This window comes from Coturnix japonica, chromosome 6 (genome assembly GCF_001577835.2).
Source record: "Coturnix japonica isolate 7356 chromosome 6, Coturnix japonica 2.1, whole genome shotgun sequence".
NCBI classification, from domain to species: Eukaryota; Metazoa; Chordata; class Aves; order Galliformes; family Phasianidae; genus Coturnix; species Coturnix japonica.
The window spans coordinates 27365124-27391849 of NC_029521.1; the positions used below are offsets into that span (position 1 = coordinate 27365124).

The following is a 26726-nucleotide window of genomic DNA, read 5'->3' on the forward strand; positions in this document are numbered from 1 at the left end:
TGGTGGAGTTCTTGTCGGAGGGAAGTGTTGAAACGAGAGAGCTTTGGGGTTAAGAAAGTTTCTATGATCAAGTATGTGGTAGCTGAGAATTTGCTTTAAATAATTTCAGTATAACTAGTGAGCAGGGAAATGAATTTCCTTTCACAGCAATGTGGTGGAAAGGCAAAATGTTGGGTTACACCTCAGACAAAAGGAAAGGTAAACGCTTTGCATTAAATTCCTTGTGCATTTCCTAGTTTTACAGAAAACTCGGAATTTATAGCATAGATGCAGTGGTTGGAAGTACATGCTCACCTTGCCTGACCTCCCTCACAACAGCAGCCCTTGAATCTGACCCTGTAATTTCTGCATCAAGCACCTCTCTTTGTTTGAGATATTAGATATCCATCTAGTCTTGACTGGGAGACTGCAAATAAAGGGAATCCATCACATCCATAGGTAGCTGTGTTTAAATCACTAAGATAAGCCTGTATCTCTAAGGCTTTTCCCAAAGACAAGACAGCGACAAGAATTTGCAGTAGAGGCCAGCACTTACAGGAGGGTGAACATCTGCAGGTCCAGACATTCTGCTCACAAAGCTCCAAAATAGGGAAAGCACAAAGCATTGTTTGTGGTGCCACACAATGTAAATGTAACATTGTTATGGAGAGGGCTTGCTCGGAAACTTGTTCTTCACAAAGTTACTTCAAAGTTACTTACAAAGGACTTCAATGGAGTAAGTTGGTTTTCATGGCTGACAGGTGGGAGATAAGACAAAATTAATCAAGAGCAAATTAAAAACAATATGCATGAACTTTTAGGGGGAACCCATTTCAATAGCAGTAGACATTACACATTTTGCTTTTCACATTACTGAAGCAGCATAGTTCTTATCAAAGCCTGAACAAACTGGCTGACTTGAACCATGCAATGGCTGCGTATTCTGTTCATATAGATCTTTGGTTATGTTCTAACATGTTGAGGAATTTTCTTGTCTTTCTGCATTTTCTTTTCTCTCCTTTTCAAACCTGTATTGAAAGCCCCCCAAATCCTTACATTTTTTGCTTAATTCCTCTTCTGTCTCCCACTCTGCTAAGTACAGACCTTTGCCACACATCAATCAAAGCATAAAGCCCAGAGACAAAACACCTTGCCCATGCAGCTGCTGGGTGCAGCTGGGTGGCAGAGCCTCGCATGGCAGAATCAAGGCACTGCCCAGACCTCAGCTGGTGCCCATCACCCTAATTACTCCATCTTCATTGCATTTCACTGGGAAGGCTTTCAGCAACACATGTGCTCATTCTTTGGAATAAGCCCTGACTGACTCACTCAGAAATAACAATAGGATTTCCTCTGAGGGGAATGTGTGTAAAAATGCCCTTTCAGTGACTCTACCACCTTTGGATACCTGCTTTCAATTCATATTCCAACAGTGTGAACTTGTGTATTTCCCATACTGTTTTTCTTCGTCTTCTGTTTGTTGTTCTATCAGTGAGATCTGTGAAGTTTAAACCATCTGCCTTTACAGTCAATTCAGTTCCACAATCTCTCATTGGATTTTACCTGAATTAACTTTCCCACTGATAGTTCTTTAGCTCCTTTGTCTTGTGCTGTTTTTCTAATTACAGCCATGCAGGAGAGATTTTGTGGTGTTTAAGATGACTGAGGTAACCCCTAGGTTATATTGTTCCAAGTGTTTCTGCGTTCATCCAGACCACTCAAGCACTACCTTTGCTTTCATACAACAGAAAGAGCTGTTGCATGGTTTTAGTGCATCTCAGGACAGAATGGCGGCTATTGTTCCTAAATGACTGCACAGGCATCTGAAAGCTATTCTGGTTAATTTAACTACAAAGGTATAATGAGTCCACAAAAAATATAGAAACCTTGCTTAGACTCAGGAAAATGTCTTTCAAGGCTAATGGGAGTCCCTGTGCTTCTTAGAAAACTACCCAAACAAGTACTCTGGTGTGGGTTCCCCCCCTCATAGAAGCCTCTTAAAAGGAGAGTGAGTGGGTCACTACCAGGTCAAGAGCCTGTGGTTATGAATATTACCTTTCATTCACTGGAATCAGTCATCACACAGCCCTGCATGATGCTGTGTACAGCCTTGTGTCACCAGTCCTCCAACATGAGGTAAGGTGTTTATGGGTGGCAGCATTGAGTGTGTAGCCTGAAGTTGTACGCACTGCAATAATTCACCTCTTCCATCCAAAACTTGGTTAAAAAATGATACAGAGCAACTCTGTTAAAGGAGTAGGATGTACGTTTTTCATTGCGGTAAGGGCAGTTCCATCTAGTAGTTATTTAAATGCAGTTAACCCATATGTTGTGAATAAAATGACATTTTAAAAAGCTACTAAATGCTTTGCATTGAGAAAGTACAGCTACCTATCATCATTAGAATACTTAGGCCTGAGATGTTAAAAAGAAAAAGAAAAGGCAGAAGAGAAAGAGATGAAATCTTCCAAACGCATTTTGTGAAGACCAAGGTAGACAAGAGGAAAAGATTAATACTATTCATTAGTCTATCATAATAAATCCATAACAATTATTTTAGTCCTTATTAAGAAATAATATCTGAGGGTACACGAAATAACAAAGTTCACCCTTCTGGCACTTAGTGTGATTGGTGCATCTAGTTAGCAGCCTAGTATCATGAATATAGACACAGAGGTTATAAGCACCTGATAGCCTGGTAGCTGCCTATAAAAACTTAATTTAGTCCATGAAGCTCTTGTTAATCTATTACAATTATCAGAATGGTAGTGCAAATAAGAGTTTTTAGGGGTCCTCTATGTAAAATCCCAGTACATTAAAAGCCCTGATTCTTGTGTCTAAGCTGCTGCTTGGAATTAACAGACCTGGAAATGAATTAAATACAGTTTTTCTTTCAGTATAACAAGCACGTGCCCTTCAGAGCAGTACGCTTCAAGGAAACTATTGTACCAAAAATAAGGTTCCTAACTCAGCCAGTTATGAGAGGAAAAAAACCTTTAGATTACTCTCCTAGGGAAACTTAGGAGCAGTGTTCTTCCAGGTCAGGAGCATGCTGGTAGGTGTCAATACTTATCAGTGCTCTTTTCTCTGGGCTATTCAAACAGATATAACTTTTAAAGCTACTCAGTAAAGATGGAACTTACTTCACCAGCCATTAACTATTTAAAAGCTAGAAATCCATTTCAAACAAACCACCTATCCTAAGCAAAGAGGTGGACACCAGGTGGCAATTCTTCCCACCTATTTATAGAGGGCTGTCTGAAGACAGGGTGGGTACTAAAGTGCTCGTTAATCTCTCTTCATGCATGAGAAGCAGAACTTACCATGCTGTTAGGCAGAGCATAGAAAATATGAGGTAAAATGTTTACTTTCCCAGAGCAATTAGGTGCTAGTGAGGTCCTGCCTGGTTTTGGGCACTGCTTCTAAAGGAACTGGCTAGTTTGGCAAGTGCTGGCCTATCCAGCGCATGATGATATTTGTAACGCTATAATGTGATGGAAAGTACAGCAATAGTAGCAGGGTGGCAATGACTTTAGCTACAGTAAATGAGAACCAGTTCAAATGCAGCAGCCATAGATGCAGAAACAAAGGAAAGAAGAAGAAAAAAACTGCTTACCTTTGGAAAGACTGGGATAAGCAGAAATCTCCAGGGAGATATCCTTGCCTCCGCTGCCAACACACTTCCTCTGGGAAGGGGTGGATCCTGGCTCCAGCCCTTCCAGTCACTCAGCTGCATTGCATACACCTGAGCTCCCCTGGGTTGGCCCTGCCTTCCCACCAGGTGCTCAATCACTGCTTCAGGCCATGACTCGGCATTTCCACTACAATATTAAAACCACCTGACTCCTAGAATTAGAATAATTGTGGAATCATAGAATCCTTAGAGTTGTAACAGAGCTACATTTAGTCCAGCTCCCCTTGCAATGAACAGGGACACCACATCTAGATCAGTTTGCCCAGAGAATTTTAGTTATAGCTAGTTATAGCTCATGCTGAGAATTCAGAACCAAATAATGCTTAACCTACATCTACTTCATGCTAGATGTGTTTGGGTCTGTTTTTCTAGGTCTTGCTCTGACCATCTGTCCTCTTTTGATTGGTCAACACAACATTAGTAGTTACTATTGAAGCAAAATAAAGTTAAATTTGATGTTTTCCAAAGGGCCATGGGAACTATGGACTCATCACCCAGGAAGAGTCACCAGACACATGTCAGCTGTGGTCACAAACTGCATGGAAGCATTTTTGGACATTTTCTTTTAGTTGTCTTAATTCTATGCATCATGAGGTGCTTAATAAGATGCTGCCTGTAACGCTTAAGTGAGTTGCTTCTACTTTACAAGTGCAATTACCCAAAGACAAGCCAGGTTTTGTGTAGATTTCTGCTGGGACGCGGCAGGTGGTAGTGTGGTCAGTGCCAACTATGACGGGGCTGCCCGACTGGAAAGAGAAGCGGAGGTGAAAAATGTTACCACATCTCTGGGTCACCTTTCCCCCTCCAGAGCCTCCCACCCGAAGGGAAGTCTTGCTTGTTAAAGACTCTCATTGTGCCCCCGGTCAACCTAAGTAACATAAAATGTTCAGTGTGGGTGGGCAGTTAAAGCTAAAGCAAACACCCTGCATTGCCAAGCAATGGGGTTCTTTTAAGCAGGAGGCAAGATGCATTTCAACAGATGCTGTTTGAAAGAAATAACCACAAAGATATAGGAAACACCTGCAAGCCTTTGTTGTGTGAGTCTCTACTGTGGGGCCCAGCAGGATTGCAAAACCCACCTGTACCTCTTCCGCAAAATCATTGCAATAAAATCCATAAAGCAGGAAAAAAAACCGAGACTGTTGATTGGGCATGCTTTGTTTGTGGAAATGAGCTCGGGTTCACATGATTGCTACTGTAAATGTGTACAAAAATTTCATCTCTAATATTCATGGAGAACAGTGGAATACAGGAAGGGCCTGAAGGGTTGGTTGTCCCCTCCAGAGTGTAGTATGCCTGCACTCACTTAGGAAAATATCACATTAGTTCTAGCTAATGTCATCAAATCCCCATAAAAAGCATCACAGCAACAATCTGAAGTCATGGCAGTAGTACAGCTTGGAGCTGTGGTGGTCTTGAACTACATAATATGTTTGTTATGTCAAAGGCCTTTTCCTGGACTCTAGCTGCAGGTTCTAGCATGTATTTGTGTTTGACAAGCACACATAGCCTGTCTCTGCCCTGATCTAAGCAAACTGGAAGTCATGTAACTAGGACTGGTATGGGAGCAACTCTAAGAGATAAAAGGTTGAAAGTGTGAGGTAGGATTGGAATAAGGCTATATCTGCCTGCAAAAATACTATGCATTCATGCAACTTTACTCTCCCCACCAAAAATATAAAACTTTATAGGATGTATGAAAAAAAAATCACTTCCCTGCATCAACTGGAACTGATCTGCATCTTTATAGGCTTCAACAAATAGCTGGTGGAAAGATCCCTGTTGGATGAACCCCAGCATGTGGCTCTTGTCAAAACTTACTGCACAGATTTCATCGTCATGAGACATTGATCTGTTTCCTGTGTCTGCTTGCAGTCAGATCTATTTACTTTGGTCTTTAAATAACCTATTGCTGCACTTGAGGGGTTTTTCTTAGTCCTGTAGAAGCGAAAGGTGACTGGAGTTCTGACTCACATGTTGTAAGTTAGCTGTTTTTTTTTCAACATTCCCATTGTGGTTTATTTTTAGAGAGTATGACCCAGAAAATATCTGGCTTTACTTTTGTAGAGCTCTCGGCGATGGACAGCAGCAAACCCATCCTTTTAATTCTGAACTGAACAGGTTTGATCTAGAAGCAATTGCAGTGTAATAAATGGGGAACCCCAGGATGCCATCTTTACAAGTTTGTTTCTTGTGTAAATCTTCTACTCTTTTACATTCGTTTTCTCAACAAAAGAAAGGCTTCCTCCATTACTGGAATAATATATGAAAAGTAGAGAAGAGTCCATCTAGGGCTGAAGGAATGCTTATAAATCCTGTGCTTTTGGTAGGATATAAAAATCTAAAGATCAAACACCTGAGCATTTGAAGTTTTCTTCCTTGAATTATCAAAAGTCACATATGAATGTATCTTGATCTTTCTTTGTAAGAATGAGAAAAGACAAGGTATATACCCTTCTCTTCTAGGGCATGGCTCTGAGTCCCACATCATCATGTAGACAACTATTTCAGTGTCCTACAGGAGTGAGATATCTTTGCAAAGTTTGTTCTCTCAGCTGAACTTTCCACTGCTGTTATATTGCAGAAAGAAGAGATGGGCAGTGCTATGCATCTGTATCCTTTAAAATACCACTAAATTTGCTGTCCAGAGGCTCATCTCTTTGATGGCAGAGAAGAAATAAATGCCCCACTTGTAATGATCTCTTCTTGATCTCCCTTCTGCGAGTACCGGTATTATTGCAGTTGCAACAAGGTGAATCAGGAGAGAATAATAATTCTAAAAGCATGATGTATCCTAATCTGAGACTGCAGTTCAGTTCCGTGTCTGCTTTGGCATCCTCCAAAGTGGGCACGGTGGTGATGGCTGATGGCTGAACTGATGATCTTAGAGGTCCTTTCCCAACCTTTTATGATTCAATGATTCTGTGATCTTATTTAGAGGAAATAACAGTATTAAAGTATTTCTTTCCATCTTTATTTCAGGCATTGTTCTTAAAATGTAGTCTGTAGCATGATAAAGATCTTTGCTGTCGGGGAGAAGAAAGAGTTACATGAATACTTTGCTTTCCTTAAGGAGCACCATTCCTGAAAGTTTAATAGTTGTACCGCTTTAAGCAGAATGGACTTTGGCCTGCAGAAAATGACAGGCTTGGGTTCATTATGCTATTGATAAACAGAGAAACTACTTAAAAAGTTTTCAAAATTCTTTTCATCTGACAGGTAGCTGATAAATCTTGAATTAATGGATCATTATACAGGATATCCCTGCAGGCTAAGGTTCTGCTCCTTCCCTACTGGCAAGTTGCAGCATGATGAAGGTATGCAAGTGCCAAAAGCATCTCTTCTATCTTGATTGGTGTCACTCAGCAAAGTGCTGGAATACCAAGCAACCAAAACAAGGCCTGTCGCCACCAAAAGCCTGTCATGCTGGCACTGAGAACTACAACAATTAAAAAGAAACATTGTAATTAACTAAACTGGGCTTTGTTTCCATGTGGTGGAGGTCTTATTTCTAATACTGTCTGGATACCACTGGAAATCATGCATGGAGGTGCTTGCCTTTTTCCCTATCAGCAATAGCTCTCTTCTTTCAAGGATGACAGACCAGTATCATTCTAGGGTGTACTGAGCTCGTGCCAGCAGTATTTCTCCTTTATGGATCAAATAGCAGGAATTGGAATGAACCTTCCTCAAATTCTCTTTCAGGATCTCCTCCAGGCAAAACTTTGAGGTTTGCATAACTCTGAAAAGTAATCTGACTTTACTTTGGCGATGAAAAAGATGCCTCTTATTTTTGCCAAGCAAAAATGTATTTCTTCTTAGCAACATTTTTCATTGCTCGCATGTCATTTCTTTCTTTTCATTCCCTCTCCCCTCTTTTGTTTATTTTTCCCCTCTTGCTGTGGTTTTTCCTTCTTTTAAGGGCATTTCTACATATACTGTTTTGGGCATGCTGAGATGAGAGTGATATATCAGAGTGTGTGAATTTGATGTGGTCAAGAAAAACCATTTTACTCTGTGTTCTGAATGTGTCACTGAGAATTGAAAGATGATACGAATAAATGGAAAGAATGATTTTCCTTCATTCCTTCATTTCTTGAAGTCCTCCAAAAAAAATCCTTAAGGAAAAAAGAAAATAAATATGTCCCTTTGTAATTAATAAAGAGAAATGTGTTTTTAATATAACACCACCAGAATAAAAGTAAAGCAGCTATCATCTTCATTTTTGATCAAGGCAAAGAATTTCTGTGATGCTTTTCATTTTCTCATAAGAAATATTAAGCTCAGTTTGGAGACGACTGCAGCCACAGGGATGTCAAGAGGCAGTTCTTTCTGCCATTAGAACTTCATAACAGCAGCTACAGAAAGCTTAGCTCAGAATCTCCAACATCCTTTGGGTGGTTTCTGGAAACAGTTTATGTCTCAAATGTGGATACTGCTTTGTTCCCCCCTCAAATTAAGATGTGTGTATGTCTGCTCGGTAGCTTCTCAAAGCAGTTCTTGTGGGTTCTTGGGAAATTCCTAAATATAGCAAGCCCTATAGCGATCATCTCAAATTCCTGATGATTTTCTGTGTTCTGTAACATCACAGATGTGCCCTGCCTTTAAGTCCAAGATGCCCATGAATTGATTGTTCTCCCCTGATTCAAGCTTTTATCTTCTTGAGGAAGAAGAACGAGAAAACCACTGAGCTGCACATTATGGATTTAAATCAAGAAGTGTCAGAGGGGCCAAGCAAAGAGGGGTGCTGCTAAGACAGGTTAGAAGAAGGTCAGGCTGGCTCACATCGATCACTAGTTACAGCTTTAACCATGCAGAGGAAAATCACTAAGGCACAACAGCAGCAATGCACAGCTTTCATCACAACTTTGTCAGCTCTGCGGGTGATGGAGTACAGGTTGTGAGTGAGTCCTTGATGTTAACTACGGTAATGCCCCATGGAGTTAAAGTTAATAATAAAGAAGGGAACAGGAGAACATGGTGTTGTACAAAAGGGGCAGGCTGAAGTGATTTATTGGCAGGGCTGAATTTTTCATTATGATGTAATGGGGAAAAGTTTTTTAAACACCAATAATTTTTCGTTTTTCCGAGTCTTCTATGGCTAGAGATGAGTGCTTTGCAGAAAGAAGGGTATGCAGGGGATGTTCTTGCCTTACACTGCATAATCATTACGTAGTGAAAAGTACCTGTTCTATTCTGTGTGCTCTCATCAAGCATTTACTCTCTAATCCTTCTCATAAATTAAACAGACTATGCTCACTTAGTGCTCCTCAGAGTTTCCTGCTGCTTGATGTTATTGTGCTTAACTCATCCATTACATCAGGGTTAATCCTGGCTTGTTTCACTTTATTGCTACCCTTACTTAATTTTCTTGATTGTTGTGGTATACAGGTATTTATTTAGGACACTAACATCAAGACATCACTGAAACAAAAAGAGAACCTCCGTTAATAGGAGCAGAAGAGTAATTCCACTCTTTTCTCTCAGTAAATCACATTCATAAAGAGAAACTGTAAGGAGGAAAGAATTCACTCTACATTAGGTCACTTTTAAGGACAAAACAGAATCTGGAAACAGATCTCAGTACATCATAGATGCAAAGCATTCCACTCCACACAAAGTGATACATGATGAGGGCCTGTCTATACAATCACATTTCAACCAAATAAAATTGACAAAGAAGATTTACATAGAGTCGTCTACCAATTATAACTCTTCTGCTCATAGCAACGTTAACTGAATTAAAGATATCACTTAAAAACAAAAGAACTTCCTTCTTTTCCCAGCTTGACAAACCCAAGGATGTGCAGCTGTTTCCCCTTTTTGAGAAGGTACATTGATTTCTGCTGGTGTGTAGGAACTTCCAGCTTAATCTTTGGATTTAAATGATCCTCTTTGCAGAAGCTGTTGGTTTTACTAATGGGTGTTTTACTTGTTACGCATTTTGTCACTTAATAAAGTGAAACAGACCAGAGGAGCCATTCTGTCACCTATGTAGCATCACTGCACCTGAGCTTGCAGTTGGTCTGCTGGAGAACCTGTGTTATCATTTGCCGCTTCTCAGCTGGGCTTCTTCATTTGAATGGCTAAAAGCCTCAGGCTAAACAAGTTGATTTTATGGGGTTATAAAACACTGTCCCAGTAAAATAGACTAATTGTTACATCTCTTCCAGGCCATGACTGCTAATAAAATTATTGTAGCTGTTTGGATTAAGGGGAACATTGTTTATAATTGCAGCATGTGAGGGTTTTTCAGCTGGAAGGATTGTTCACTGTTGTGCCTTCACACAACAATAAATGAGAAAGGATATATCAATTAAATATATCAGCAACATTGCTGGGAGAGATAAGACCTAAAATGGTAAAATAATATCCCTCTATTCAGAATTCCCAAAGGAATTCCCACTACTCTCAGATTCAGAGTATTTGCCTTGGGCCAACATGGCCTCAGCTAATCTTGCACTAATTGAAACATGCCTTTGACATCACCTCCTCACTGACTGGTTGCATTGTGTCTGCTTGTTCTCTCTCCCTATTTTTTTTTCAGACTAAAAGATTACTCCCCCAGCAGTATTAAACCAAAACTAAACATGAGTTCAATTTTCACACTAGTGATTTTCCTGAGCAAGTTAAGTGAGCGAGGTAAAAGTCAGTGCTTTGGTGTTTGGTGGACCTCAGTGACTTCTGGTGTCACTCCAGGTTTGGGAAGCCAACTTTGCTGCTGCTTTGCTTTCAACATAATTGTTTCCATCAGGAAAATATGGGCTTTACAGGCTTCTAAATCCAAATCCTAACATTTTATTCTCTCACCACGTGTAAATGAATATATGAATTATGGAAAATTAAAATTATTTTCTTGGGGTAGTTTAGAGAACGTAACACATCCATCACACTGCTGTTTATAAACACAGGGAGAAAAGTGACTGTCTCAGTTAAGACAGCCAGCTGACGATGTGGCTCACAAGACATAAAGCACTTCCCTCATAATGTTTGCATTTGTGGGGATACTTCTTTTTCTTACGCTTTGTCACACATTGATTTTGAATGACTGATCTCTTGCACGACAGCCCGTGTGGCTGTGATACAGCTGGCAGGCAACCCAAGGCATTCATTAATTTTTAAATAAATAAGTTAAAGTAACAGTGATTGAAAGGACGGCTGTATTAAACATGATATAAATAACCTGACTTACGTAAAGATGGTTATAATGCAAACTTGAATTCACCTAGGGTCTGTAACACCTCATCCGTTATCTTGAATATCGTTTTCTTGAATTGGCAGAAGAGTATTCTTTCGTCCTTGAGGTCACTTGTTCATTTCCTACAACCATAAAGAACAGGACAGCATGTTACTGTATAAACATGCAGATATCCTGGATAACACGAGATCAATTTCAACACTGAGTTAATTTTTTTTTTTCATTTCAGGAAGCAGGTGGTATCTCCACTAAATGCCTGCATGAATTCATGAATTCACAGCTGATGTAAGTCAGCAAATCTCCATTGTCTCCTAGCTAGGTGTAGAATAACTTCAGCAAGTGCCAGGGTCCTCAGATGAAACCATCATACCCTTTCTATGCAGAAATTTCACACATACTTATCTTGAACAACTTAAAGTGCTTGGGTTTTTACACTAGCCATGTCAGATGAAGTAGAAATATATATTTTATATTCATATGTATTAATACAAGTGCTATTCCAACCATACTACTCATCCCAGGAGCTGAAGTAATCCAAGTCCTCCTGGAAGAAACCGAAGTCTGAGCACACCTCCCACTCTTAACTTTGGAGCAAGGTGCAAGGATTTAGTACAGATTTATTGTGGCAGCAAGACTAAGTCCACCTATTTAATACCAGAGTTAGTTTCCCTTGTTGTAAAATGAAAACACAGAGCCTTTCTCTGTGCATCATTTGATGGAGTATAACCTCTCTTGATTAGGCAGTGTATAACTGCAAGACATCTGTACCTGTATCAGGTTATGCTGTTGGTCCCTCTGCTTTCTCTGCTACTGTTCATGCTGTGATTTAAAGGCTCTCCACTGTGTGACTTCTTTGGGTGCTTGTTAGATTGATGTCAGAGTTCACTTCAGGTTGAGATTTTTTGTTGTTGTTTAAGGGATTACAGTGCTCAATTCCCACTGCACTGAAATAAAGTAGATTGGGAAAGTAACATTTCCATATCAAGAGGGATTTTTGTGATTCAGCTGAAGGGTATCAGTCTAACTAAAAACTTCCAGTATAGGGTCTGTTGATGTATTTACATGTGATGTTTATAGATCAGATTCTGCTCTCAGTGTCATCAGGAGGTAATAGAACTTTCACTGACATCAATGCACAGTTAGTACAGCTTTTGGGAAGAAGTGATAAGATCCCTTGAGTCCCATAGTGCCTTTTCCAGCGCCCAGAACTTACTTTCTGTAAAGGTTATTTCCTCTTTCCTCTCCTCTCCTCCATGTTTCCATGCAGGTTCTGGGGCCCTTGAGGATGCTGCATCAAACTGCAGCAAGCAAATGAAATCCCTTCCCTTAATCTCTGTAGCTCAGCAATGAAGTTTTGTTTCAGGCACCTGGAAGGCAAGAACAGGTGTTGTCATTTTTCTTCAGCACATTTGTTTGTTCCCCACTCTCCATCCCCCCAGTGTTATTAATAACTAGAATGGAAGACTTTCTTCCTTGCATTCTGATTACTTTCAGAGCTTCATAAAGGTATAAAGGTCCCAAATTACGTAGTGTTTCAGTGGGGACTGTTGTCTCTTCTGTGAAGGCGGCACTGGGGACAAATAAAAGCAACTGCAGAAAGCATAAGATCGGACATGCAGGCAGATGGGAGACCAGATGGCAATCTTCTTTAAAGTTGTCATGGGTAAAAGGGGAGAAAGGAAAAGAGCTGAAGCTCAGCTAGATGTGACTTCTACCCACTGCGTATGAGCCTTAAAAAGTATGATTTACTGCTCTCATTGTATGAACCTGCAGTAACTTTTCCTCCTGTATGACAGAGCTCATATGTGCACTAAAAATGCCACTACTTTCATCATCTCACAAGAATAATTGATAAATGAGGGCATACAGATGACTTTATTATACAGTCACCAGCTTCATGAAGCAGAACCTGCTTTGAATAAGCACAATCATCCCATGGAGACATCTCACAGAATGATAATTAAAATTCCTGGTCATTTGCCAGGTGCCATAAAAGTTCTTTGTCATACAGTAGGACTATATGCTGTATAACTACAAGGCTGAGTAGTTTGGTTTGCATATTATTATTTTCTTGCCTTTTAGCCAGCACTGTGCTGTTGACTGCACACCTACAGTATTTACTAGAACTTGATATGTTAAATCTGTTAATGTTCATCTAATCTGTGATAATGCCATGATTAGTATTTGCAGGAACAATGCATTCCAGGAGTTACTTAATGTTTTCATAGAAGATGGTACAAATTAATCAGAACAAGGCATGCTATTGTTACTAAACTGACCTGGTCTACTGACAGACAGTTAAAGTAAAATGCAGACCATGTTAATTGTTAAATGTGCTGATCATTCTTTCCAATTCCCTTCAAACTAAATACAGCTTTACATTAAAAGGAAAGAATTCAACTACATTTTAGATGGCAATTCTCCTACTTTAATTTGTGGGGATTCCTAATCTTCCTTTCTCCTCTTCTAATCATTTGCAGACATTCTTCCATTTTTCTTCAAACAGTAAATGCTGCATGAAGCACCAAAACAGAATACATTGGCTGCTGCTCCTGGTTTGCTCCATAACACTTGTATGATCTTAGTATTGTTCCTGACCACTGCATAAAGATATTCCTTCTCTGTGACATCTCTATTACTGTTGTTTGGGAATTACTACCTAAGGGATCAGAAAATTCATTTGAAATGAAAGGGACAGCCTAAATCTTCATAAATTCCATGAACTTTGCAAGAGAAACAGAGCCAGTTGAATGTCTGGATGTCTCACAACTTGGTACATCCAATTTTAGGATACGTTCTTAGGTGAAAATCCACTAATATAATAATAGGAAATTATTTAGCTATAGGTACCTGGAGCTGTTTCCTTTTTGGACTACAGAAGTTAACAGTGATTGCAAAAACCTGTCATGCCTTTAATTTGTTTTAAAAACTAAAACACATCTCCCTACCTTTTAATAACACCAGACCCTGTGCTTTTTCCAAAGTTCTATAAATGGCCTTAAAAAGAGAACTCTGAATCTGTGAAATGTGGCAAGTTGACTTAACATCTGGAAGTACTCCCAGAGCTGTCTTTGCTTTCCACAAGACAGTGAAAAACTGGGCTGTATGATTTCTTAATATTCATACAAAGAATACCTAGTGGCATCATTGATAGTAAATAAAACATTTTCTACACTGGAGATTGATGTTTTAATGTTTGGGTTTGAGCGTTTCCTGACATACTGTTACCAATGCATAATGTTAGGAGCTGTTTGTTTTTACTTTGTAACTAGAGGAGGCAATCTAATACTCATTAGGTAATCTTTATTGGGCCATCTCTGCTGCATTTAAACTGAATAGTACCCTTATTACATGCTTAGTTCCATTAATTTCATCTGTTAAAATTAGATATTTTCCACTGTATTCAAACAGCATCCATGTTCTTGGCTAGCAAGCCCAGAATTTGAAGCTATTAGAAACTGTTTCCAAGTCTTTTTTAATACAGTTTACTATTCCCATCTCTTCTGATTAGGAAGAAATGCTCACAGTATGCGTGGTAGAGAAAATCAAAGGAAAGAAGTGTTTGGGGAAAACCCAAGGTTATAGGATATTAAACAGAGGAAAAACAAACCATGGGTATAAAGCAAGCTTCCAGGTGGGGGTGACATTCACAGAATCACTGAATGGGTTGCATTGATAGGGACTTCAAGAATCACATTGTTCCAGCACCCCTGCTGCAGGCAAGGCTGCCAACCACTGGATCAAGCACTAGATCATATTGCCCAGGGCCTTGCCCAACCTGGCCTTGAACACCTCCAGGGATGGGGCATCCATGACATTGTACACACATAACTGTGTGCTGAAGCTCCTGCTGCTGCAGATTGATGGATGTCAGAAATGGGGCAATGACCCTTCATGGATTTTACAACAGCTATCAGATCTGGCTGAGGTTCTGTGCTATAGTTTAACTCATGACTTAAATACTTCCATATCATCAAATACAGGAGATTCCAATGGGTTATGAGGAATTTCTGCCAGTAATTCCACCAAAAAGGAAGTAGCTGTTCAGGATCTCATGACCTACATTGTGAACTCAGCTCATTTCATTACTGAAAGTACTTTTTGTAGAGATTGTTTTTATATTTACTATTCTAAACAGAGGAAATTCTTTGCTGTTTTCTGTCCTTGTAACAATATATATGTATTTTTTTGGAAGATTCATTTATTTTTTCTTTCTTATTGTTTGTATGTTCTGTCTGAGGCACAGAAAGAAATTCAAAACAGTGTCTTTTCCTTTTTAATATGACATCCTATTATTCAAGAGACTCTAATTTATGTGCACTTGGGACACTGTAGCTAAGCTACAGTGCTTTGAAAATGGCCACAGATGCAAAGTTCCTGAGTTTTAGGTGTCACATTTGACTCTGATATGTTGGATTATCAGATGATTATACCATGATTAGTCATGTCCTAAGCATTTTGTTTGCTGAAACCTCCTGCAGTCAACTATGTGAACTGAAAAGTCCTAACATTTGATAACATTTGAGACCATACTTCTGTTTTTCCATCTGCAATTTGTCCAAAACCTGAGTAGTATTAGAATTATCAAGTAGTAAATTTGTCAGTTGTTTTAATGTAGCCTTATGGTAGTTCTGTGTTTTTGTTTCCTGATGATAACTTATGATATAAAACTAACAGGAGCCTTCCCAAGCATCCACAATGTGCCTGGTGAGAAAGTTATCCTTGGCTGTTCTATTTCTACTTGAATATGGTGACACAAACACAAAACCTCCTACACGATATACAGATGGTATTAAAATTTCCCTGAGGCTCCCAGCTCATCTATACAGAGGCATGGAAGGGATTTGGATCTTTTGTCACAGGAAGATACTGCAGGGTTCCCTGAAGCAATTCTACTTGCAATATGGATGTAAATATTCTCCTGAAATACTTTTACAAGTAAAAACTTTGGACTGAAATTAGATGAGCTAATCCTTATATGCCATACCGAGCAGAATATAGCATATTAAAATATTGCAAGCCCTTTAAGATCAGTGACTTTTAACCCAGTTTAATTTTTTGAAACCGGATGCCTCGTTTATGAAGTAACAACCAATTCAGCTTTTCCAGGGTTATGCCTGTGTAATGAAATCATCCATCAGCCCAACTGATGGAGATCCAGGCCTTCACAGAGGAGATTCTAGCAATTGTAGCTGGCTCCTGATTTGCGAGAAAACAGGCGTAAGTCAGGAGAGCCCTGCTCTAGCTTTGTATCACATCAGGTGTCTGCACATAGGGCTGTAAATTAACAACACTACAGCCAGAGACTTTGGTGCACTGATACCTGATAGCCCCTTTTGGCTATCTTCCACTTCTGCCCACAGCTGGGAAGATGAAACTAAATATCATAGAACCATAGAACAGAATCACTGGTATATGCAGAACTCAATTGGCTGCAGAACCTTCCCACAGCTTAGTGTATTTGAAGAAGTTAACAGAAGCAATTAAACAGAATAATCCAGTAGATGGAAATAAATCTCGCTTGTGTTTAGCTCCAAATTCATCAAGCAAACTACACTGAATTAAGGGATGTGTTCATAACAAATATGTCTTATTTAATAGAGCTATTAGCAATGCATTATTTACATGTCATCATCCAGGAATTCCAATATGCCTTTTCTACCAAATTTTTCCTTGCATTAGGTACATGACCAGCTTGCCCCAGCTGTGCACTAGATTGGCCTGACAGGTTCAGAAGGTGACCTTCCTGGGGGCTGCTCTGTGACCCACTTTGGTTGCAGAGGCACTATCACAAAATCCCTTGCCATTTTCCACCTGCTGTAAATGACACTCAAGATTGAGCTGACACAACAGTTTGCTAGCAAACTTAATTACAGGACCATTTTTCTTCATTAAATTAATGTTAAACAGAGGTTCCATTCAAAGAACAGATGGCAAATAGGAGGTGATGTAGATACAGATTAAACAGTATCAGCAACCATAGCTAAACATACACAAAGTACAAAGCTAGTACATGCTAGGTGTACTTTAAAACTATGTTTGAATCGTGAAAAACAAAATCTTTTCCTAGATTTTGTTCTTATCTTGTTCAGATGCAAATTACTTCAATAAGGCTACAGGGAAAAGGTCTCCCAAGATTTCCTAGGTTCACTCTAGTAAATGTTTCAAAGATTTTCTTGCAGTTTCTATTTTTACTGAATTATGACACCAAACAAATAAGTTTGTTCAGTGAAGCCAAGTGGTTAGACCACGAGAATTACAGCTGAGGGTCTTGGGCTTTTCCAGTGGGAGTAACTGCTATCTGGAGAGCAGTAGAGCAAGATACCATTTGTCTAAGAAAATAACAATGATTTCGGCCCTCCCCCATGGTGTCCCCCATAGTATCGTGTGAAAAAACATATTCCATGTTGCAGCTAAACATCTAAACACAGCTTGCAATGCAACTCTTTCTTTTTCACATTTCAGATATCTGCTGAATAACCTTTTACTTTTGTATGGTATCTACCACCTCCACCATTTTAAGACGAACTCGAACTCTTTTCCTTGCATTGCCATTACCTTTCTGCAGAGCTGGATGGAGACAGTGAGTGGATCTTAAACAAAGCAAGACAAAGAATCCCTGGCTTTATCACAAAACTAAAAGCCCAGAGCAATGCCTGAAGAACAGTTGGCTTTACATACAGAAATAATTCTCTGAGGCAGATTATATAGGCAACCTGCAAGTTGCACTTCAATAGTGAAATACAACTCATCATGCAAGGAGACAAAACTAATGCTTGGGGCTGGCAGACTCCCAGGCCTGAAAACACATCCTTGTGAATCACTACATGACCTAGCAGTACTACTTTGCAATTTTTCAAACACACAAGATCACAGATTTTTCAGTTCTATACTTTCAGATTTCTAACAGTGGGATACCATGTACTTACAGCAAGGTACAGCTATTATTTTCCAGATCTACTACAAACTCCTGGGTCTCACAGCATCACTGCTGAGTTTCAATGAAGAGCCACACTTAAGCATCCTCCTACCTGCAGCCTGCTTTACATTTCTCCCATTCCTTCTCCAGGCTGTGAAAGCTTGCCACAAAATTTCTTAAAAACCTTTTTTTTCTAATGTGTTTGTTTGCTTGCTTGTTTATGGTGGTGGTTATTGTTTTATTTACCATTATTTTATTTTATGTATAATACAGCACAGTTACAAATAGTAAATTCTTTTCCTTCCTTAACAGCCATTAGTGCATGTAATTTTGGCTGGCAGCTTGAATAAAAACATCCCTTCCCATCAAGGCAGCATAAACATATCGGGTGCTTCCTGATTCAAGACACCTTTACATTTTCTCAGGCATTTGTGTAATCTCCTGCAAGATGCCTTGGAAACTTCTACATAACCGAAAGTGTCAGCATCAGACATCTTATGTATAAATGTTCTTTCTTTCTCTTCCTATTGTGCTCTACTTGGAAAGCAATTTTGCCACCGTTTACTTTACTTAAGCCCCACTTTGGAATGAAATAAGGTTATCACTCTCCTAGTTTATTTTTTCCTGTCCCATCTTTGTATTCCATGGTCTTGGAAGACTGCTTGTCTTGTTTTCCCACTTGGTGTACATTCCATAAATGTTTTAGTTGTCTCCAAGGCCACAAAGCTAAAAGGCCATAGAGGAGTTTGGTCCTTTACTGGAAAGACACGAGCAATGTGGAAATCCTACTCCTCTTTAGAGTTAGCAGAAATGTGTATTTTTATGGTTTTGGAAGGAAACTACAGTGGCATGGGCATCATATTCATGAATAGAGTCCATGTTATTTTCAACAGTAGTTTAATTCCTGCAGATGTGCATTACCCCCATGTCTACATCCTTATGGAAACCCTACAGAGAGTACAGTGGAGATGAGGCCCATGTACTTCTAATTCTTTACATGCAAGTAGGTCAGATGAAATCAGCTAAACAAGAGACCATATAAAATGTCTTATCGATGTAATGCCTTTGAAGTAAAGAAACAAAAACAAGAACTTCAGGCAGAACTGCCTAAGAACACAGGCAATGAGTTATTGACAATATTGTTTATGGTAGATTTAAAAGGACAGTCACACCCCAAATGAGCTTTGCACTGTACACACATGCAGAAAGACAAACTCCCTGCCCAAATGGCAAATAACTGAAAAGAATTTACCTCTTTGTCTTTTGATTTCTCGACAACAATGAAAGTTTTTCATGTAGACAGCAAAGATTTAATTCTAGTCTGCAACGTTAACTATACTGATAAATACATTTCACTGTAGTTCCTCCTTCATGCAACAAGGAAACATTTTAGACTTACAGTTACTTGAAAACTCCTTACTATCTGTCTGAACAACTCTTCTCTCTTTTTTTCCTGACAATAGGTTTGGTTTTTTTCCCCTAGTGTGCCATTATATGAAAACATTCTTTGCAATAATTAATCAGCTTATATACCATGCAGTGTGAGACAGGAAAATTCCTGTCCACCTGGAAATGATTTTCACTGTCTTGATTTTAATTAAGCAATTCCTGGTCGTATACTTCTATAGATTTTTAATTAAGATAAAATTATTGGAGATAATTGGGTTATCTCTTACAAAAACAGCAACAAACAAATGAGCAAAGGCCATCTAACATCAGATTTCTGAGCAGCTACCCTCAAGTCATCATATCTATTTGAGTTACTGAAGCAAAAAAAGAAATGTAAAAAAGTCTAAGGCTTCACTTGCATGTGGCAAGAACAGGGGCTGTTGCCAGCCTTGAATGGCAATGTTGCTTCCTCATGTGTCCTCCTTCCTAATGAGCTCCATGACTCAGCAGCATGCGCACTTTGCTTCTATAGCCGTTCTGCACGTTGATGAAGAGATTCATTGCCTCACCCAGTCATATCCCCAAATTAAGACCAAGACTGGCAGCACATCAAGTACCAGAATTTGTTCCAGATTTATTCAAACGCACAATGGCAGGTGCACAATGGAATTTAGGTCAGTCAGGCAAGTGAGATCAACAGTACCGACCCACAGGCTCTAATTCTGACTAATCAAGAGATGAGCCAGGGATTAGTCCTGGCAATTGAAGTGGTACACTGAGAATAATTGCATGTTTGGAAAAATATCCCCTTGGGCATTCACAGTCAGCTGAGATCACTCAAAATTGCTGTGATAATAGATATAATGGTATAACCAGGTTGGTTGGTATCATCTACTGCAATAATCCTAATCCAAGCTCTGCAGAGAGGATGTGGGAGAAGAGCTGAAACCTGGGCAAGTACAGCTACTTAGTCACTTGGGACACCAGCAATTTTTAAAGGAAAAGAAGAACATAGAGGAAAAAATAGATCTTAATTTCTATGACTGATGTCAAACATTTAGAAATAGTTATTTGGAAAATTGCTCTTTACTTCATACAGGTGTTCAGTGAAGCCTTTGCAGGAGTATGAAGGGATCTGCATAAATCTGAAACATGTAAACGAAAGGAAATATCCCCAGGGTTAAAAAGTAGGATGTAATGTAAATTATTCATCGCTAGAAATTAGTAATTAGTCATTCGGTGACAGGAGAGACAGGAAGCCTAGACAAAGTGTTCATTAGGATGTTCTTGTCCCTTTTTTCAGGCAGGCTGTGAAATGATAACTAGAGTCATCAGCCAAAAACCCAGCAACACACCCAATTAGAACGAGGTCATCGTGTAGCACCAGACTGAGTGTGAATAAAGCTGTGTGAACAAAGCTGTGTTTCCCATGGACCCAGACAGAAATTAAATGAAAATGTGAGGACACTGCCCATAGGTGAGCTGCCAAATTACTGTTCAGTGAACAGGGAATCTTCTGCTCCTTGAAAGATGTCCCTCAGTTAATGGTAGTCATCTAAGCGTACAATGTCATTCATATAAGATCATGAAAAGCCACAGCTGTAGTCACTGTTTAATGTTGTACTATTACACACTTGAAGCACATGGGGGCAGGGGCTGCAGTGACCTAAGTAAGTTAATTATGGGGCCCACATGCTCTCTGGGAACTCAAGATATCTGCTCCTGGAAAGGATGCAGAAAGTATTCAACAAAGTAAGGAAATTGGAAATGAATGAAGATCGTACCATTGTAAACAATACTGTGTGCCAATTATTTTTAAAATGAATCTGGATGTTTTAATGTGTGCAGAGGAGCTCTGCTACCTGAGTAATTGACAGAAAGGAAGCTGTACCCACTCTAATTATACTCATGTCACCTGCAGATTCTCAAAGTGCTAAGTCAATCACTCCACATAAAGGCCGAGAGCATTTCTATACTACGGGACTCAATCAGGGCATGTTGTAATCTATGCTTATTTTGTAGAAAAGCAAGTCAAAAAGATAATTCTCAGTAAACTGCATATAAAATATTGACATGCCATGCAGATGAAGAAAAAGTGCACGCATGGTCAAGAGCAACTGCAGTATACAAGGAAACAGGGGTTAAATTAGAACCCATATCTGTAGGTCAAGAAAGGGTTTTCAGTGGAGTGGAAAAAATCAGGGAGAGAAGGTTTAGGAGACAAATAATTATCTAGTAAATTTTTGGCGTGTGGACACTCAGAACAAAGTCAGTCAAATAGCTTATTTGAAGTAATGCTGGCCAGTTCTTGTTATATGAGTAGCAGAGCAGCAAGGATCATTTTTACAGACCACAGGGAGGAAATTAGAAGATTACATATAAGTCAACGGAATTGGAAAAACATAATAATAGAGTAACGTTGAATTCTGACAAATGCTTTTTTAAAATACATTCACGTTTTTAAATGCCTGTACCAAAGCTGCATATAAACTCACAAGCTACCAAGAGTTTGAATAAGAGACTCTGGGGCTTTACTCATAAAAATGTACTGACATGGTCGGGTCCATTTTTTTCCATTAAGTTTAATGGTGGAATCCAAATGTACATACATGCATGGTTTGAAAAGTATAATGTCCAATTTGTGGAGTATAGTACCAACCAGCAAATAATATTAAGAGAATGAGAATTCAACATCATAGGAAAAAGCACCTGGTTTTCTCCCATAAAAATGGGGCATCATACTGTCCAAATCCAATGCCATTCTAGTGAATGCTAGAACTGTCATGTTGCATTTATTATGGCAATGCAAAAAATATACACGTTTCCTTCCTCCTAACTTTACTTTCTCGATTGTGTTTATTTTGAAAACAAAAATGTCACAGAATATGAAAAAGAACTGGAATAAGAGCCAAAGTATTAACTGTGGTCAGACATTTCAACTTAGCCGTTTTCTACTTTTTTTTAGCATAAATGGGCCTGACCACAAAAAGCCAATTTGAGTCTATTTACCTTAAAGGCTTCTGGGTATGAAGGGCTAGAGTTCTAGGTCTGACTCAGTCACACCCTTGTGAAAACATGCAGGCACATCTAAACAAGGTTAGACCGTCATGTTTGTTCTACCCTGAGAACAAACTGGGTAGACATGAACCAGCTTTGGTCCAGAAGTGGGGGTAGCCACATTAGAGCCATTATAAATCCTGGGGTCATCCCAGCGTGCCTACATAGTTTCCAGAGAAAGTGTGGTTTAAACCAATTATGCCAGAAGACAGGCAAAACCATCATTTATGCATCAGTTTGTGTAGGCTTATTTTGAGCAGAACATGTAGATTGGATATTTTATTTGTAGTGCCATCACATGTACAGCCTTTGGGTTTTTTTCATAGCTCTCTGCTACGTAGAATGGTTATGAAGTACATAAATGAGGACTCTGGCAATTACTTTCCCTTTATCTCTCTACAGAACTGTGTGTGTCCAAAGGGATTAGCCACTCCAGCAACACATAACCCAATATTTTTCCAGTACTTATGTTTTGTCAATTCTATAAATCATGTGAGTTGGAAGAGACCTTTAAAGGCCATCTGGTCCACCCCCCTACAATGCACAGAGACACCCACAGCTCCGTCAGGAGCTCAGAACCCATTTCCTGACCTTAAGGGCCTGCAGGGATGGGGCACCACCACCTCTTTGGGCAAACTGTGCAGTGCCAACACCACCCTTATTGTATTTTTTTTTTTCATTTTATCCAGTCTAAATCTCCCGTTAAGTTTGAAACCAAAACAGTAATTCAAAGAGTAATCCACATGGGAAAATTGCTAGGTGATGTGCAATCCTGATCCCCTGAGACATTTTTCCTTTACAGTAACTGGAAAAGATCTGAAGCATGACGAAGTGGCAATCATATGGCAATCATTCTCAGTTCCCATGTGGGAAGCCATCAAATCTGCTAGGATTTTTCTAGGAAAGAAGCAGCCGACAGGGGTAATGACAAGGTCTATAAAATCATGAATGATGCTATTGTAGATGCTAAAGGTTTACACTGGTTTAAGAGGAAATTGGACGAGCTCAGGGAAGAGAAATCCACTGAGGGTTATTAAATCATTGAAACCACATCTGAAGCTGAGAGCAGTCAGAAAGTGGGGGAGTTTGAGTGGAGAAATCATCTGTGCTTATCCTGTTCTTGCTCTTTTCCTTTAGACTTCCTAAAAGAGAGTGAATGGGGAAAGACAGACCTTAAGTGTAACCACTCTCCTCACATTTTTATGCAATTAAACTCGTGGAAAGTGCCACCAGTTCAAGCCTTCCTGACTGCTATGACTCTTCTGTACAGAAAGGGAAATTAAAAAAATTCTTGTATTTGACATATCATAACAGAATGGGTATTGGAACAAAAAAGCAAATAGGCAGAGCTGTTGTTTCTAATGCCCAAAGTTGCAATTTCATTGGAGCTGCTTTTGAAGAGCCAAAATAGATAAACAGAAATGCAGGCCTGCCCTTGCAGCAGTAAGCTGTGGTGTTGGCATCACTAGCTAGTGTTCCTAGAGGAGCAAGGGATGAAGTGCAGGCTTCCTCCCACTCTTGCCATGACTGGTGATGATGACACTGTCACCTTTGGAGCTTCACATCAGTGTCTCAGTGCAATGCCTCAATAAGGATGAGGTCACTGCGTACCACTGTGGCACTGCAGGCAAGAGAAGAGCCAGTATAACCTCCAGCTTTACCAGCTGCTCTCACGAACCAAGCCAATGAGGAATTACAATGCAGAAGTTACTTTCATTTCAAATACAGTTGCAGATAGGACACGATTAAAGTTAATCCTTCACTAGGGAGGGAAAGAAATGAATTGAAACTCTAGATAGCACCAAGAAAATGTTGGCTCTGGGAAAATACAATGGGTGGGCTGAATGCTTACCAGTGCCAAAATCAAGTACAAATATTTAAAAACAAAATCATCTGGAAATTACGGGGACAGAGATAAAACAACTACTAATATGAGATCATTCGTACCAAGATAGTAACGGAGGTGGAAAAGCCCTCATTTTATTGACTGTTCTTATTAGAGCTATAAAATGCAAATGTTGTGCACACATGTGCCTGCCATCTGCAGGGCCGGGCAGCATGCAGGCTGGCTGCAAGGGCAGTCATATTTTCACATTATGAATGATAAGAGAGCAATACAGTGGCAGAGGTGGCTCACAGTACGCTCTACTGTGCAGGTGGTGTTTACAGCTAAGCACCTTTTTTGGAATGAACTCTTGAGGTCAAAATAATTCAGGGAGTCGTTTCTGCAGAGAAGCAAACAGTATTAAAGTAAATATGAGCTCACTGTAACCCTCACTGTTCAGGCCGTTGTGTTTATGGCAGACTTCCCAAACAGAGCAGTTCCCCTTTGGAGTCATGCAATGCACCTGCCGTTTTTACAGCACAAGCTCACAACTCCACAACTCTCTTTTCACATCAGTAATTCATCTGCACGGCCCAGTTGTGCCTGCAGGTTGGACAGCCAGAAGAACAAGCATCCAGGTTTGCATTTAATGCCATTGAAATGCACTGCATAGCAGAAAAAATAAATTGAAAAACTAAATCAAGAAACAAAAATCGAGCCAATTTAAAAGAAATTCTTTTAAAAAAGAACACCATGTCTTTGACAAACAGCTGTGGTTAAAGCTGATTTAGAAGAGTGCTATGCAGTGCTACCAGAGGCTACATCCATTAATACTGGCCAAAATCTTTGTAGACAAATTAATTTTGTGAGCGTACTTTTAGCTTGGTTCTGTGCGGAGCTACAACAGTGGTTAATTGTTCAGAGCAGGCAGAAGGAATTCCTGGCTACTACACATGAAATGCATCCACCTTCCCAGTAATTATTTCATGTTATTGGCTACAGGGGAAGGCCTGACTCAGCAAAATGCAGTTATCAGTAAGGAAATAGCCTATCTGCTCAAAGTACTATGGTAAGACCATGCCAGATATTTTAGAGTACTTACTAGAAGAAATAAGTGCATCGGAAAGGTATAAAGTAAATTATAAGGAAGACCTTAGGGTCATTTTTTAATGGAATCAAAAGCAGAATTCTGTGTTGTTGGGAGTCAAACTTAGTAAACACTTTCATTTGCTCAGTATCTGTCTGAAGGAATCAGGGATAAGAAAAATGCAGTCTCAGCTTTTTAAACAGCGCAGAGAAACTCCTATTCCTTTGTAATAATAGCCACCATTCACAGGAATTACATTTCTCAGGGTACTTCATCACTTCTCATAGAAGCATGTTTTCATATATATATATATACATATGAAATGAGTTCAGTATCTCCTTCAGAGGCCTTCCTGGGGCTGCATGCAGCACAGCAGCATGGGGCATGCAGTGCAGAGACACGGGGATTTATTTCAACTCGCATGGCAATCTACTGTGAAATTTTGATTTCTTTCAGTGCTCAGTGGCTGTTTCCTGCAGGAAATGATTTTTATGGGTGGTGATGATGTATGGTTGGACCACAATGCACAGCTCATTTCCCTTCGCTGTGGAGGACAGCTCAGCAGTTCTGTGCCACCATCACGTCCCCTTCTCCCTTTTGCCCCATGGGCATTAAAGAAAGCCCTGGTTTCTGTATTTCTGGCCTTAGGAGCACCAATCTACAGGGCCTTCTGGGAGTTAAATTATCATTGCTACAGAAACAGGTGAAGGTAAGAGGCTTGTATTTTGGAGAGGGGAAGTTTGGGATGAAGGCTGTGCTAAGCTCAGGGATGTTACATTTCACACTAGTATTCATGCATTTGTTCCTAGCTACTTTGCCTTTTGGTGATTTCTGTGTGTTGTCTTAATTTATGCCCTTAAACTTGCTCCCCAGCTCTAAGCCAGTGACAGCATGGTTCTCAGACCCACTGGCCCAATTGTCACAAGTATACACTCCTTTAAAGAAGGATCAAGTCTACAGCCTGCCTTTACACCAACTTACACCACTACATGTGTAAGATGAGAGTATAAATAGAGCTTCACAAAAGACGTATTTATATGTTTGTGTAAAGAGGACATTTTTAAGCTCTTCTGTTGGCTGTCACTACTTCAGTGCTGCATTGTGAATCCTGTCCCAAGTGCAGAATGCAATGCTGTGACAGCAGGCAGCAAAGCCAATACAGGGTATGGCATCCAGTTAGTAGGGATGACAGCAGAAAATAAGGGGTGTGTTTCTGTCTGCTCAAGTCGGGGTTAGGAGACAGATACCACTGACTGAAGAGACAGAATTTGGAATTAAATTGCTCACTTTTTTTTTTTTTTTTTGTTAATATCTCTGGATCTGATTAGTTCTTTCTGGACAACCATATAAAAACTGCATATTTTCTTTGTCTGATACTGATTTTAATTACAGCTAATTAGTATTAGACTGTTTACATACCAAGTCTAAGGATGAGAGACCGATGCTATCTGGTAGATGATATGTATTCCAGCTGCTGGAATGGTGCAGGGTTAGAAATTAATTAAAATTATATACAGAATTGATGTAGCAAAATAACTAGTTTAAAATGCAGTTAAAATGTCACAGTCATTAAATCTG

At 39.6% G+C, this 26726-nt stretch overlaps 1 long non-coding RNA gene across 5 annotated transcripts in view; it reads right to left on the reverse strand.

Moving 5' to 3' along the window:
• The window catches only part of LOC107316198, a 163365-nt gene that overhangs the window by 16749 nt on the left and 119890 nt on the right, over window positions 1-26726 (reverse strand). For 3 of the 5 annotated variants that reach the window (XR_004307726.1, XR_004307728.1, XR_004307729.1), the window contains exons 3-6: window positions 12085-12238; window positions 10866-10993; window positions 3596-6699; window positions 536-2224 (exon numbers count right to left, since the gene is read on the reverse strand). This is a non-coding gene — a long non-coding RNA (uncharacterized LOC107316198). The remainder of the gene's footprint in view (window positions 1-535; window positions 2225-3595; window positions 6700-10865; window positions 10994-12084; window positions 12239-26726) is intronic. The other 2 variants (XR_004307727.1, XR_001556221.2) reach the window with 2 other exon arrangements.